Source organism: Tupaia chinensis, unplaced genomic scaffold (assembly GCF_000334495.1).
Source record: "Tupaia chinensis unplaced genomic scaffold, TupChi_1.0 Scaffold000100_1, whole genome shotgun sequence".
Taxonomy (NCBI): Eukaryota; Metazoa; Chordata; class Mammalia; order Scandentia; family Tupaiidae; genus Tupaia; species Tupaia belangeri.
In genome coordinates this window covers 303,247-319,651 of record NW_006159564.1, presented here as the reverse complement: position 1 = coordinate 319,651, position 16,405 = coordinate 303,247, and the positions used below count along the sequence as shown (strand labels likewise).

Genomic DNA, 16,405 nt, shown 5'->3' with positions numbered 1-16,405 from the left:
AATACCAATTTCCCAAGCAGCTACTACATACCAGTTCCTGGAATGGAGAAAAACATACAAGGTCCCCTGATGGTGATGACTAGTCACTTCAGTCTTACAAGGGTCTGTATCAATGTTTCCTGGACATTCCATAGAAAAGGAAGAGCAGCACTCCAAACAGCTATCAGTAAGGTTTCTGAAAACCTTCTAAGTTCCTATGTTAAGTTCCTATAAAATACTCAGCATAGATACACTTTAAATTTACATTGGATAGGGAGACACATTATAGTTATTCAAGCAGTGACTAGAAAGTTTGGTTCTGTGAATTCTAGCATTGGTTGTGCTACACTTTTCTGGGTGAACTTGGGAAACACAAGGTCTTTCTAACCTTTTCTCATCTGTAAATTGTTTAAAAAGTTTTTTTTTTTTTTTAAGTTTCTGCTATGAGTCAAAGAGACAAAGAGAGAGAGAAAAATACAGTACCCGTAACAGAGTTCTGATGCTGCAGTTCTTCCCCCCACCCCAGTCAGCCCTGGATCACTGGCACATGTGTGCCCAGGATACCCAGGGAGGTCTCTGACCATGAACCTGTAGAGTTCCCTTGTGGTTCATCCTTATAAGCATTGAGATCTACTGCTGTGCCACCGTCTGACCTCCTATAAATTTAACTTTGAGTTAAAGTTAGTTATAAAGTCCTTTCCAGCATTTATATTTTGTGATTTGCCAATGAGGTGGTTTTTTTTTTTTTTTTTTTTCCTAGAAGTTAGACTAGGTACTGGGTAGATAAAAGTATGGAGAAACCAACCTCATTTCAGAGAGCCTAGTATGGACTTCTAGGTATATGAATTAAGGTTTAGCAAAAATGTGAAGCTATTGAATTTGATGGGGGTAAAAATTTATATTCTCTTTAGGAGAAGGATGAAGAGATTTTGATAATGAGAAAAGTTGCAAACATGAGTGGTACCCCAGGAACTTGATCTGTATGAATCGAAGAGATTTCTTCTACTGAAAGAACAGAGGGGTGGCACAGGAGACTCTGTCCACACCTGCAAATCCTAAAAAGGTTGTGCTGTAGAAAGATCAGTTTTCATTTTCCAGAAAGTAAAACAGAAGAGATTCCCAAATAGGGACCAGCATATGGCATTATGGTTACGTCGCTGGACTCCCACATAGTTCAAGTCTCGGGCCCGGTGACTTAAAACACATGCTGGATGCGTGTGCATGCATGCCCAAAATCCCAAGAGGAGAATGGAGGAGAAGGGATTGTGGTGTGGCCATTGTGGTGTGGGTGTTGATTTCTTGCTGTATGTCTCTCTGTCTCTCCAGTGAGTGCACAAGAACCCTATAGCAAAAATGTCTCTCTCTAAAAAAAGAGATCCCCAAATAAATAGAAGACATTAAGGGTGAATCGTTAGATGCATTTTAATATTTTATGTAATCAACTATAGTAATGGTGTTTGCTCTAATGCCACATTGAGAAATCAGAACAATTTTTATTATCATTATTTTAGTTGATTACCCTACAATACATTTTGTGGAACATTTTTATTTTATTCACCTCAGTTCAATCTCATGCAATTCCAGTGGCTTCATGGATTTCAGTACACAGGGCCCTCAGGTTGTAGACATTCCAACCTTGAGTGATTCTATTTAACTCCCTTTCAACAAATCTATTTGCCCGAAGAAAAACAATAAAGAACCTCCTTCAAGCAGCAAACCGTTATTAAAGTGATAGTGCAATCTCTGACTAGTGGATTCTGTGTTGGTGCTGAAATGTGTGGTTAACTCTCACTCTTCACTCCTGGTCTCAGTAGAAAGGGGAAGTTTAGTGGAGTTGTAATTTAGCACTGTAGGTTGTAAGCTGCTGCTAATGACCGTCATGCTTCTGGAAGATGATTTTCTTTCTTTCTCCCCTTTCTTTTTTTTTATTTTTCCTGTTTTTCTTTCTTTCTTTTTTTTTTTTTTAAGTTTTGCTATAGGGCACATGTGCTCACCCAAGAGAGAAAGAGAGAGAGAGAGAGAAAAAGAGAGAGAGAGAGAGAGAGAGAGAGAGAGAGAGAGAGAGAAGGAAACTGAGAAATAGCCCCCAGAGAGGTTGGCCACACTGAATTTCTTTCTCCTTTAGTCTTCTTTCAGGATTTTGGGCACACATGCATACACACCTGTCTTGTTTTTTTCTCAAGACACTAGGTCTGGGACTCGAACTGTGAAGTCAGCCAAGTGGAATCCAGTCACCTGTAACCACTTTGCCACCACCAACTGACTTAGATCTTTTTCATTTTATCTTTAGCATTTTGTAGCAAGCTGTAAGCAAGATTTTTTTTTTATTATTTAAATTTTTATAAATTCCTGGATACTTTAGGTAGTGAAAGAGGTTTTTCACACAGTGCTGAAGAGAAAGATTATCTAAATTCTACAGGGTATTCATTCTCCCCTTAACCTCCTCTTCTCCTTTCCTCTTGCTTTTAATTCAAGTTAGAGCCCTGCAAGTCTCACAACTGTACCCAAGTAGCATAATCTGTATGTACCTTCTTTAAATCATGCACATGTGTATTTATAAGAGGCTGATTGAGGAGAACAAAAAGGCAAGAGGGAAAACTTGGTTCTTTGAGGGCTACTTGGAAAACCAGTTTGGAAAGTTTGTCTCCCTATCTCAGCAGTTGCTATACCAAGGTGGGTGATCATGGATAAGGGGATTGCTGCTTCCAACTTGCAAACAGCCCTCCAACATTGTACCTTTCAGGAAAGTTAGGGTTGACTCTGTTACTGTGACTGACTCAGTTATAAATATGTTTTGAGATCTTTGTAGCCATAATATGTACATTTTTAAAAATTATCTGGCAGATTCCTGTGTGTTTTAACATGGGCAGACCTGACATCATGTTGGTGTCTAGGATGAAGCTGTTTTCTGTTGAAGAGTAAGGACTAAGTGTAAGGGTATGGTAGAGATAGAGCTGAACATTTTAGTGAAAATATGAAAGAAAAACAAAGACAAAACCAAAAGCAGACATGGATTTTTGTTCTTCCCATGCCCTCATTCTTCACATAAAAGACAGTAGCTAGAAGTTGTGGTTTGGAGTAGACACCCTGATCTTTTTCTTCTCCCAGGATACTTCCCTCAATTCCCTATGCATTCTCATCCTTCTCATGATGGTTCCCCCCCACAAATGGAAATAAAGTGGCATATGCTTTCTGATCACGGAAAGGATACAGTTTTGTGATTGTGGCAATAGTAGAACACCTAAAACACATCTTTCCTTAGGAGTAGCAGGCTCTCAAAGTGGGCAGAGCTCCCCCTGTGTTTTCAGTAAAAGGAGCTGCTCCTTTCCTTTTTGAGAAACATTAAGAGTCAGTCAAAGCCTGCTGCCATGGTGCTGGATAGGCACAACCATGAACATGACCCCAGGGCAGCTATATGATGGCAAAAAAAGGAGACTCAGTCTAGGGATCCCCACTCTGTGCAGAAGGGGAGGCTTGGGGTAACAGCATAAACATCACCATTGATTTTTCTAAAAAATTAAGAAGGGCAGTGCCTTCTTGACTGATACATACCCTATGGAGAAAGAATGACTTTGTCTGGTAAGCGCCCCTGGGAGAGTTAGATCCTGACCAGCCTGAGATGACCTCACCCTGTTATTTGGGGGGTTGAACTTGATGGCACTCAGGAAAGGCTGAAACAACTGCAACACAGTTCCTACGTGGTGGAGTAGGTTAACTGCCAGGAAAAGCAGAAGCAAAACCTTAGAGAATACTTTTCAACCCCAAATTTAGGAATACTAGGGAGTTCTCCTACACTGGGAACATGCCATCCTCCCTCTCCACCCCCTTGCAACAGATAACGTCCTTCAAGAGGAACTGGTGAATGAAACAGTGTATTTTTATTCTGTGATGACGGGTGTCAGGCAGGCACTACTGGGAAAGAATTACCTTGGACATACCACACACTTGGTTTGGCTTGTCCCATACCTGTGCTTTCGTCATGGCTGATTACCCACTTACATCAGATAGGAAGCAAGCAGTCTGCACTGTGGCATGAGATGAAAGGTATTTTAATATCCTCAGGTCACATATTATCTTGACCAATAGTACTTTTATATCATTTTCTTAAAGGAAACTACACTCTTTTCTTCATTGGAGTTTTTTTCCAATGGGGAGAAAAATGTCATATGACAGCTAATTTTACATATAACTCTAACATGGAAGACATCATTGAACCTCCTCCTCCCCAGACAGACAGTATCTTTGTTTCTTTCAAAATGCAAATGACGAGAAATGGTTTGAAAGATCCTCAAAGTTCTAATGACTCTAGTTTTCTTTGACGGTGGAGAATTTTTTTTTCCAGCTTCTGTGAGATTTTCCTTTCCACGTAAAACAATATAAACAAATAGCAAGAAAAAAAAGAAAAAAGAAAAAGTGAAACATTTCATTTTTCCTCTTATCTTAAGAACCTTAAGGGCTAAACCGATGGTTTTGGTTTCCTGACTGGCAGCTTGGTTCGCCTTCTCTAAGCCGGCTGGGCTGTGCAAGTCACCAGAGGAAACATTTGCAGAGGATTTTTCTCCCACAGGAGAGAATTTCATCCACACAGCCCACAGACTTGGATGGCAAACATCATGGTCTGAGAGTCTGGTGGTTTTACAAAAGTGGCGGTGTAGTCTATTTTTCATTTCACAGGTGCATAACGTTCATTCTACCTCAGGAACAAGAAATCTTTTTTATATTTTTTATTTTAAAGAGGGTGGCTGAAACACTGAATATATCTATGAGAATCCTGGGCCATAGGGGAGGTTTTAATTGCTAAATGAGGGAAGAGGGGGTGAAAAGCAGGATTAAAACTTCCAAAGCCCTTCCAAATGACCTTTCTGTACAGAAGTCTGGTGTACACAGAAGTACTGTGTAATCTGGCCTGTATTTTTCTCTCACTGTGAAACATATTGAAATACTTTATGTTTAGGTGTGTGTATAGAAATTCATGAAGTTCTTTTATGCACTTACTTAGTTCCAACACAATTCTTATTTTAGGACGTCATGAAAGACAGTTTTGTAAGACCAGATTCGGCCCCAGCTTGTACATTTGGGTTTTTTCTTTCCTATCTACAGACACCTGATCACTCTCCCTGTGCAAAAGGGCACCGGTACACATCATTTTTTCCAAGTGCTCAAACCTGGAAACATATTTTTTAAAGGATTCGCAGAAGCTGTCTTGGGGGTTTGAAAAACATGCAAAATTGTTAGCAGACCTTTTGACTGTGCTATTTTTAGGAAGCTAATTGTGTTCTTTCAAAGTACATTTTTGACAATGGGACAGTTTTCCTTGCCCCCACTGACATGTGAAATATTTACAGTGAAAACGTTAGTTAAATGCCTCAAACAGATACATTTTAACTTCAGCCATGGTCAGCCACAGGGAAAAAAGTGATTTAGAAAGAGGAAAGGTTTTTGTAATATTTATGTTGCTGTTTCTGCCCAAAAGGAGTTTTTATTTTACCGTTCAAACAGAAGTTTGTTTTCAGACCAGTTGCTAGTTCAACAAGTAGCTACTCAGACACCCACAACACTCAGCGCTAAACATATTGTACGCGCGCGCTGACCAGACGGGCTTACTCCGCCACAGCAAACCCGGGTAGGTCGGCTGCCTGCAGAAGTGTTACCTTACCTTGAGCACGTAAGATCTGGGCGAGAGGCTCGCGGGCTCCCACGGAGAGGACCAGGGGAGTGCTCTGATCCGCTGCTGGTAACATGCACTTGGCTTTTATGGGCAGGTGGGAGGAGCTGTCCTTCACAGTAGGTGGGCAGAGCAGGAGCGGCGGGCGGGCAGCCCCGGGAGGAGCTGGACACGCTCCCCTGGGGAGGGGCGGAGAGGGCAGAGCTGCGAGCCGGCAAGAGGAAGGAGACTGGGGGGGAGGCAACGGTGGAGGAAGGAGTGGAAACGAGAGAGAGGGAGGGAGACAGGAAGAAAAAAAGAAAACGAGAAAATTAGAGTAAGGGATCCGGCTCATAGATGGGGAGAGGCTGCGAAGAAGATGAATAGGAGAGAGAGAGAGAGAGAGAGAGAGAGAGAGAGAGAGAGAGAGAGAGAGAGAGAGAGAGAGAGAGAGAGAATCAAGATCTGGAAGGAAGGGGAATGACATTTTTTCCATTTATGCACATTTTTGGAGGGGGAGCCGTGCGTGACTAAAGGTGCTTTCTGTGACTTTGAAAAGCTAAATAAGGGTTCGGGAGAACTGAAGCGTTCATAAGTGAGGCATAGGAGGGGCTTCCCGGTGGCAAAGCCAAAAGGCGGGGACCCAGACCTGGAGCCAGAGGAGACCCACACAGCTCTGCAGTTCCCGCGGGCTGGGAAAAACCCAACTCCATCCCTCATCGGCCCTGGCAGTGCCCACTTGACTAGAAAGTTCCGGCTGTCTCTAGCGTGCAGCATCTGAGACCCTCATTTCTGCAGCAGTCGGTAAACTCAGCCAAGGTGGGGAGATCGGTGGAGATTGGCTGGTGGAGAAAGGAACCTTAGAACCAGTCTGGGTCTTCCAACCTCTGCTTATGTAACATAGGATTCCAGGGCTTTCTGCCTCTGGTTATTTTCCTTATTTAAAAATCTCTTCTTCTTAACAATTGGAAGTTGTCTAGGTGCCACTGCTCCCTCTTGATGTGTCTTAAACATTAAGAGAATCTGTGACCAACACACAGTTGAAGGATCAGGCTGAATTATTAAGAAATGCATTCAGAGAAAGAAAAACAAGCTCCTTTCGCTTCTGAGTGGTGACTCACTTCCCAGTAGTCCAAGCTTGATTTTTGCCACCAAAGGCATTAAAGCACTTTGGAAGAGCCTGAGATTTGAGGTGGGGGTTACTGAGAGGGGGACCAGAGGGGCAGGGGGTGGGCCATGAGCTGGGAAGAACAAGGGAGCTAACTTTCCCAAATGTTTTCAAAAACCCTCTTCAGTGCTAATCATAACTTCATGTGGTAGGTATGATCCACTTTGTGCAAGATTTTTATTTTGATTTTTATTTTGATTTTTGAAGAAAGGAATCTCAAAAGGGTTAAGCAACTAGCTGAAGCTAACAAGAGAGGGAACCACAGCTAGGGAGCCTGCACTCTTCTCCTCAGAGTATCAGCGCAGCAGAAAACAGTGCATATGCACTGAACACCCCCGCTGGTCTCAGGTTAGCTCTTGATGTGGTAGTGCCCTCTGCAAGAGGGGAAAATGAGGATGAAGGACAGGGTTTTTCAAATTTGGTGCTCTTCACATTTTGACCGGGATAATTCTTTGTTGTAGGGACCTCTCCTGAGCATTGGAGAATGTTGAGCAGCATCCCTGGCCTCTGCCCACCAGATGCCAGGAGCACCACCCACCCAGCACCCCTCCCCTCCCCCTCCCCAGCTGTGAAAATAAAAAATGTCTCTAGCCTTAGCCAAATGTCTGTGAGGGGCAAAATCCCCTCCTTCCCTTAAAAACCAGTGGTCTAGAAAAGGCCCACAACTGTAAAAAAGGATTTTAAAAGAATCTATTAAGAAAATACCCAATAGTACTATTTGGATAATAATAATACTTACCGCCATATGTGCTAAGTTTACACTGGACTCAGGTTTTCCCATCTGTCTGCCTCTGGAGCACAAAGCCCCAACTACTTCCTTTACAACTGAGCTGATTTTCAATGGAATCTATGTAGGAGTCAAGGAAGTGGTACCCATGTACCCGGGATATAAAGGAAGATGAATGTTACAGAAAAGAGGAGAAGTGAAGGTTTTTATCATACACACAAATTTCGCATTAGTTACTGAAATTTTCACTCTTTGTCTTAATATGTATAATTTCCTATGCCTATGGACCAAATTTAAATTATATTTGGTAAATTTTTGTCTACAAAACTAGTGATTCACAGTCTTTTTTTTAAAAAAAATATTTTATTCAACTTTATTTATTTAAATTTGACCAGAGAGAAAGAAAGAGGGCAAGCGAGAAAGGAAGCCACGAGGTCTGGGACCCAAACCATGGTCAGCCATGTGGGAGTCCAGCGCCCTTAACCACCGCACCACCTGAGCCACGGTGGGTGTTTCAAAGGCCGCCATCCCCAGCCTGTGAGCCCCGCACTGCCTCTCATGGGAGCCTGTGCCCGCCCTCTGTGCAGCTTTTTCCCTCTGTCTCATAACCATGCCCACTAATGAGAATGCAAATTCACCAGTTGCCTGTTTTAGCAGATTCAAGAACAAGGGAAAAGATAGTACAGAAATGAGATGGGGCAGAATAGAAGTTAGTGTGGAGCTGAGGAAAGCTAAGAAGGATGACCAGATGCTAAAGAGGAAAAATGTAAGCTCAGTTCCCGATGATGCTGCTTCTCCACTGCAGGCAAACCGCAACAACCAGGGCACTGTAAATTGGTCCTTTGATGACAATGTCAAAGGCATAAATGGCAACAATTTGGAAGGCGGCTTCAAGCTTCTCAAGCTGCTAGGAAGCTGCTTTCTATGGAAAACAGCTCTCCATAGACAACATCATCGGGGCTGGGTTGATTACAAAATTTGTGTCCTTTTTAGGCAGAAATGACCGTAGTCCTATCCAATTTGAATCTGGGCGGGCACTGGGACGTCAGAACTGACTAGGGCTTTGGTGGACGGAGGCACTATCCCAGCGTTCATTTCTTTGTTGGCCTCTCCCCACGCGCACAGCAGTGAGCAAGCTGTGTGGGCTCTAGGAAACACCGCAGGAGATGGTTCAGTTTTCCGGGGTCTGGTTATCAAGTATGGAGCACTTCACCTGCTGTTGGCTCTCCTTGCAGTTCCTGATATGTCATCGTTAGGATGTGGTTATTTATGTAACCTTATGGGGACACTTTCAAACCTTTGCTGCAACAAGAATCCCGCACCCCACTAGATGCCGTTGAGCAGATTATTCCTACTTTAATTCATCTTCTGCATCATGATGTTCCCGAAGTATTAGCGGATACCTGCTGGGCTATTTCCTATCTTATTGATGGTCCAAATGAATGGAATGAAAGGACTACAAAAACTGAAGTTGTCCCCCAATTTGTGAAGCTTCCAGGAGTTACTGAATTGCCCACTGTGACTTCCACACTCAGAACCATAGGTCCTATTGTCAATGGGACCGATGAACAGAGCCAGGTTGTGATCGATGCTGGAGCACTTGCCGTCTTCCCCAGTCTGCTAGCTAACCCCCAAACAAATATTCAGAAAGAAGTTCCACAGTGTCCAACACCACAGCTGGCTGACAGGACCAGACACAGCAGGCCGTGAATCTTGAGTTAGTCCCATTCCTTGTCGGCGTTCTCTCCAAGGCTGACTTTAAGACACAAAAGGAGGTCGTATAGGCTGTGAACAACTCCAAAGTGTCGGAAAAGTTGAGCAGATTGTATACCTCATCCACTGTGGCATAATAGAACTGTTCTGTTGATGGACATCTTAACTGCAAAAGCTACCAAAATTATTCTGGTTATCTTGGGTGCCATTTTAAATATCTTTCAGACTACTGAGAAGCTAGGAGAAACTGAGAAACTTTAGTATAATGATTGAAGGATGTGGAGTCCTGGATAAAATTGAAGCTCTACAAAACCATGAAAACGAGTCTGTGTACAAGACTTCATTAATGTTGATTGAAAAGCATTTATTTCTCTGTTAAGGAAGAGGAACATCAGAGTGTTGTGCCAGTAACTGTCTCTGACAGATTCACCTTCCAAGTGAAGGATGGGACTCCTGGGGCCTTTAACTTTCAGATCGCACAACTGAGGTAAAAATGTGTGTGTTGCGTGCTATGTGTGGCATATGTTTGTCTTACTGTTTCTCTACTAGGAACTCTTTTCAAGTGTAGTTGTTATCATAGCACTATGTACAATGACACTATACTTGAACAGTTCCAAACTGTACGTACTGTATGAAGCCTGTCCTCTGAACGAGTTCCTTATTTCTGTGTGGAATTTCATACCTTGCAGCATTCTGCAGATAAAATTAAATTTCATTCTTTTCTTTACAAATGAAACAAAACAAAACAAAGCAAAAAACAAATGAAATGAAACAACAAAAAACGAACTAGTGTTTACTACCTACAGAAAAGAAGTACTCAAGACAGCCAGGTGGTGTGATGGGTAAGGCAGTTGAACCCCACATGGCCAGTTCTAGTCCCGGTCCTGCAGCTTGAAAAACACACTAAGCACATGTGCCTATGTGAATGCCAGACTCCCGAAGAGAGAATAGAGGAGGATTGCAGTGTGATCTTTCCCCAGGGGGGATGCTTTCTCACTTTCTTTCTGTTTCTCTCCAGTGAGCACACATACCCTAAAGCAAATTTTAAAAAGTACTCAATAAATACATACAAGATGACTAAATAAATAGCACTGCTGAGCACTGACACATAGAGAATGGCCAGTGTATATAAGTTTAATGGAAGAATAAAATAATTCATTAAACTAGATAGCTAGATTTTCTTATCAATTTTCCTGCCCCTTTGCTATCTTGTTTACTCTTCCCCTACTCTGAATATTCAGTTTTCTCCTCCCAATTAGTATGTCTTTTAAGGCTGTAGCCAAATTCATTAAATGAAGTCTATGAAATGAATAATCCTTGTCATAGGACCTAGAAATAAGATTATCTTATGTATTTGGGGGTTGCATTCTGAAATCAGATGTGATTTTGCAGGCAGGGTACCACTTCTAGAACTTTAACAAATAAATGAGTTTTGGGTCGACTAAAGAAGACTCAGTTAGAGGTGGGTCTGCATGATAAAACACATTACTAAATATCCTTATCAGATTACGGCAAATCATCTTTCCAGTTTTGATTTAACATCTCCCAAACATTCCAGTTCCATCACATAGCTGTGAAAATAGAAACAGAAAAGGCAATTGACTGCCATGGGCTGTATTTTTTCCCCTCCTTCACTCCCTTCTTTCAAACCTGTACACCCAGCCAACATAACAAAAGCGCTCTCCCTTTTGTTCGGAAGGTGCTAATGATTAGTTTTTCCAGTTCCCACTTGTCTGACTCTGATTCAGTAGCAAATCTAGACAACAAGCCAAGAATCCAGGAATGTGATTTCCTTGCCTACTCCTAGTGTGCCCTTCCTCGAATCTCTCTGAAGGTGACTGAGGTTTGAAATGACCTAGTTTGGTCTTCTGTGGAAAGCAAGGAATCCAATGACAACATACTAGATGCCATGAAGTTTCCACTGGATGTAATGACAGCTACAGATGATTACCTTATTTTCATTGCAAACATAAACCTGTAACTTATTTGACTTACTTAGAATTTACCAGTTAATAAATAGTAAAAATAAAAATATAGATACTAGATCATTTGTGATGTTCAGTGTGGAGGAAAACAAGAATGTAGGTCTGTTCCCCTGGAGATAAAAGAGCATGAAATCCTGTCAGCTGAGTAGCAATGAGACTTCAGGGAGGGAGTGGCATTTGAGCTGAGCTGTGGGAAGGAGCAGGTGGATGGACTAGTGAGGAGCAGTAGGGCATTTCAGCCAAAGGAGGGGATGTGTACAAACAGGGACTATTCACAAGACGGCAGACTGACCAGCATGGTTGAAGGAAAGGGTCCATGTAGTACAGAACAATGATACTAAGAAAGCAGTAGAGTTGAGGCCATTTTGTGCAAGTTTTAAATGTAGACTACTTCAGTATTCTGAATTGTATTCTGTAGACAATAAAGAGTCATTGAAGACTTTTGAACAGTAGAATGGTATAATAGAAGTGACATATTAGCAAGGTTTTATTTAAAAGTTTGTTTGTTTGTTTATTCCTAAGGCGGGGATAGAGTGGGGAGAATCCCCAACAGAGTCTTGATGCCACAACCCACCTCAGCTTCAGCCAGCTCCAGCAGGCAGGTGTGTGCTTGGTGTACTCAGGGAGGTCTCCAGACTTGAACCGTTCAGAGTGGAGGAAAATAAGAATGTAGATCTGTTCCCCTAGAGATAAAACAGCATGTGCAATTGCCTTGCCGAGTGTCCCGTTTTACCACTGTACCACTGTCTGGCTCTTATATACAGTCTTTATTGTGGCTTTGCAGAAAAGTGCTTGCCTGTATGTCCTGGGCTATTAGCATTCTTAGAAATAGAAAAAAAATAAGCACCAGTGTCTTGTACACTAGGAGGCTTAAAGGAGGTGGCAGAAATGGTGGTTCTAGTCCAGTTTCCATGCAATGCCCTGTGTAGTTGTAAGAAGACAGGAAGGCAGAATTCTCCCCAGAGGTGGCGAGAATGATAGATGGGGCTAGCGTGAAAGATGATGTCTGTGTGCTCGAGGAGTCCAGTGTCCTCTTCACCTGCTGTAGCTGCAAGATTATTCCCAGATGATTTGCCTAATGCATGAGATCCTTGAGTTTTCAAGGGCCTTTGCATTGGAAAACAATGGAACCTGGCTTTAAAAGTTGCATATTCTTGTTTATGTTCTCAAATAACTAACTTTCAGTTATTTGCTCCTGGCAAATTTCAAGCTCTGATTTTTCTTGTCATTCCTAAATGCCTCAAAATGCAAATGAATGTTGTTTTTGGTCTAAACAAGAATCAGAGACAGGTGTGCTCAAAGATCTGATGATTTGAACTATGGTGTACAGTCATTTGCTTTCCATCTATCCAAATGACCCATCACCAACAACCTAAGCCTATGCTAAGTTTCACCAAATATGACTCTGGCCTGTAAGACACTTAAAATTGTTAACTCTCCTAGGGCATTTAAAATAGGGTTTTAGTTACAAAAAATAAAAACGCTTTATAGCACAGAAGAAAGACACATCTCTCTGCATTCCAAAAGAGCTGTTGGATTTTTGTGAGTCAGGGTATTCCTGTTGGCCCAGATGGGAGAACTGACTGATGGGGTGATCCCAGAGATGACTGCCTTGCAGCTGTTGATCATTTTGTAAAGAAAACTGGGCAGGGGAGCAACAGATAGCATAATGGTTATGTCGCTGGACTCCCATGTAGTTGACTGGGGTTCAAGTCCTGGACCTGGTGGGTTAAAACTCAGGCCGGGTATGTGCATGTGTGCCCAAAATCCCAAGAGGAGATTGGAGAAGGGACTGGGGAGTGGCCAATCTCCTGGGGAGTGATTTTTCACTTTCTGTCTCTCTGGCGAGTGCATGCACCCTATACTAAAAATCTCTCTCTTAAAAACAAAACAAAACAAAACAAAACAAAAACATAAGAAAACTGGGCAAAGAGTAAAGAAATCTGGGGTTTAGTTCCAGCTCTGCCCCAACCTACTCGTGAAAATTTGGAACAGATCTTTTATCCTTTTGGGTTCAGTGGTAAACATTGGTAAAATAACAAGGCTTCACCATATACTCTGTAAGGTTTCTTCCATCTTTCGAATGCCTGCTCTTTGCCGATCAGTAGATACTCCACTTACATCCCCATGAAGTCGATTCAGCATTCAATAATACCTGTGTTCATTTAGAGGCATAGGAGTGAGAGCCAATAATTCACTAGTCTTGTATTTGTTAGGAGGGGGATTACACCCTAACATTAAACCTGTCAATATTCCATAAACAGAATCCTAAAAGGCGAAATGTACCATTGACAAGTAAATACATCTTAACATTAAACATTGTCTTTCTAAGATTTGAACTCAGCAGGAGTCTCAGACTTAGTCATCAGCTTTTTAACTTTTCTCTTGAATCAAGTAGTAATTCTCCTTTTGATTTATGAGAATGTAACCACACCACACAAAATCCTGGTTTTTGAAAATTCTCTCCACTGTGCCAGACTTACTTGATGTCCAAATAAATGGGTTTGGTTTCCTAAAGAGCTGTCCACTCTATTCCCACTGTAAACTGATTCTTCTCCCCAGGACTACACCCGTTTGTTTATTAAGTTAGAAAAAAATCTCAGTTACCCTTTTTGCTATGGACAAACTATTTCCAGTTTCCCAAACTATTCCTTTTTGTCTGTTTGTTTTTAAATATATTTTTACTACAGAGCATATGCACTTGCTGGAGAGACATAGAGACAGAAAGTGAGAAATCACCCCCCATGAGGGATGGCTATGTTACGACCCCTTTTCTTCCATTCTCCTCTCGGGATCTTGGGCATGTGCACACATGTGCCTAGCATGAGTTGCAAGCCCTTGAGTCCAAGACTCGAATTGTGGCCAGCCATGTGGGAGTCCAATGCCATAACCACTATGCCACCTGCTGGGCCCAACTATTAGATAAAAACAAAACAAAACAAAACAAAAAAACAGAAAAAAACCCTGTTCCAGTGCTCACTTTCCCTAAAATTAATGCCATCTATAGTCACTTCGACATTTTTCTTTCCTTTTTTTAAATTTATTTTTATTTTTTAAAATTAATTAATTTATTTACCTTTAATCACATCTTGATAGCATACACTTTTTCCAGCACAAATACTATGCATGTCAGTCAAGCCAAAGATATTACTCTGTAACATATCAGCAAATAACTTCTCATTTTATTGTCAATTAAGCATACTTTTACTTGTTTTTTCCTTCTCCTTCCCCCTCTCTCTTTTTCATACTAAGCTTTTTTTCCATAATTTATTGATTCACAAAATATGTTAAACTAAAAATATGGACATAGCTAGAATCTAGTTACATGTGTCTTTCGTTTTGTTTTGTTTTTATTTTTGTTTTGTTTGTTTTTTACTGCTATTTCTGACCCTCTGTCCTTTCCCACCCTCTTCTCACACTATCTCTGGTGTCTACAGTTGTCTTTCATTCCTTTTCCCCCCAACATTGTATTGATCACACAGTTTCTTAAATAATCTAACTACTTTCAATAGCAAGTTCAGTTGGTAATTTCAAGAAAGGGAGTTTTAACTTAAATCAAAGAAATGCTAAGGAAATTTGCTTAAAACTTAAAGCCAGGAAACAGGTTAGAATTCTGTTCAAATGGTAGGTACATGAACCTATCAACATTTCAAGACAGGACACAAATCCTTAAAACTGAAAAACAAAGCCTAGAAGAAAATCGGCAATGTTTTAGTCAAAAATCGTAAAATTCTATTTCCCCAATTCAGTCTCATGCAGTTTATCTCCTGTTGTGGTTTGCTTTTCCCGATTAAATTCTGGGATATAATATTCAACTCCAGACTTGTCCCTATGATTAAGTTGGCCATTTTCTTAGTTTTCCAACTCTTATTTCTGTGTGTCTGTATTTAATTTTCTTGATATAGCACTCCCTTGAGAACTTCTTGGAGATCTGGTCTGGTGCTGGTAAATTCTTTCAGGTTTTGTTTATCTGAGAATGTTTTTGTCTTTTCTTCCCACATGAAGGATAATCTTGCTGGGTACAGTATTCTTGGCTGAAATTGCTTTTCTCTTAACACTTTGAATATATTTTCCCATTCTTTCCTTGCTTGCATTGTTTCCAATGAGAAGTCTGCTGTTATCTTGATGGGATATCCTTTGTAGGTAACTTCATGTTTTTCTCTTGCCAATCTTAGTATCTTGTCTGTGGTTTGGGTCAATATGGCTATAATGTGTCCTGGAGATGATCTTCTTGGGTTGATTTTATTTGGGGTGCTTTTTATTTCTTGGGACTGGATCTTTGAGTGCCTCTCTAGGTTTGGAAAGTTTTCTTGCAGGATTTCATGGGATAGATTACCAATGTCCTTATGAGTCTCTTCGCCTTCTGGGATGCCAATTAACTGGATGTTTGGACGTTTGATGGTATCTAGTATTTATTCTATATTATTCTCATTTTTGGGGCCATTTTCTCAGTCTTCGTGGTGGATTTTTCTAGGCCAGCCATTTTCTCTTCTACATCTGAGATTCTATTTTCTGTATTATCTAATATGCTTTTAATACTTTCAAGGGAGATTTTTACTTCCTGTATTATAGTCTTCATCTCTAACAGGTCCCTTCGATTTTTTTTTTTTAAAGTGTGTAATTCCTCTTTTAGATCTTGCAAGAGTTCCCTCACCTCCTGGATCTTGTCAGCTCCTTTCTCCTTTCTCTTTATAGTTCATTGCTTCTCTTCTTTTTCATCTCTGTTAGATTTTCCATTATGAATATTCTAAATTCTTTATCAGATATTTCCATAATTTCCATCGAACTGTCTGTGGATGAAGAGGAGTTATTTTTTTCCCCTGGGAGGAGAGGTATTTTTTTGCTTTCTATATTTCTTGTGGTCCTGCAGTAATTTCTAGTCATCTGATGGATGGTGTGTTTCTTCCTAATACTTGAAGTTCAATCTGAACATTCAGTGTTGAGCAGAAAGAGGTGATTTGGAATCTCTTTGCCATTCCATTGTGATCACTTTGTAGAACAGATTCAGTAGATATTAAGGAATATGTTAACCCTAACAGTATTTGAATGTTTGACTATAGTTCCTTTAGATCCATCTAGAAACATAGTAAATGGATATTGAGGAGTGGAAAGATGAGATAAAAGAAAAAGAAAAAGGAAAGAGAGAGAGAGAGAGAGAGAGAGAAAACAACAACAACGAAACAGAAAAA

The 16,405-nt window shown here is 41.0% G+C and overlaps 1 protein-coding gene and 1 pseudogene across 3 annotated transcripts in view; one reads left to right on the top strand and one right to left on the bottom strand.

Moving 5' to 3' along the window:
* Positions 1–5,874, bottom strand: part of COL8A1 (collagen type VIII alpha 1 chain) — a 165,298-nt gene extending 159,424 nt beyond the window's left edge. For 2 of the 3 annotated variants that reach the window (XM_014585946.2, XM_006143544.3), the window contains exon 1: positions 5,636–5,874. The gene's annotated coding sequence lies outside the window, so the exon portion shown is untranslated. The remainder of the gene's footprint in view (positions 1–5,635) is intronic. The other variant, XM_006143546.3, reaches the window with a different exon arrangement.
* A 2,254-nt stretch (positions 5,875–8,128) lies between these two features.
* Positions 8,129–9,722, top strand: LOC102495527 (importin subunit alpha-1-like; annotated as a pseudogene).
* The last annotated feature ends 6,683 nt before the right edge of the window (positions 9,723–16,405 follow it).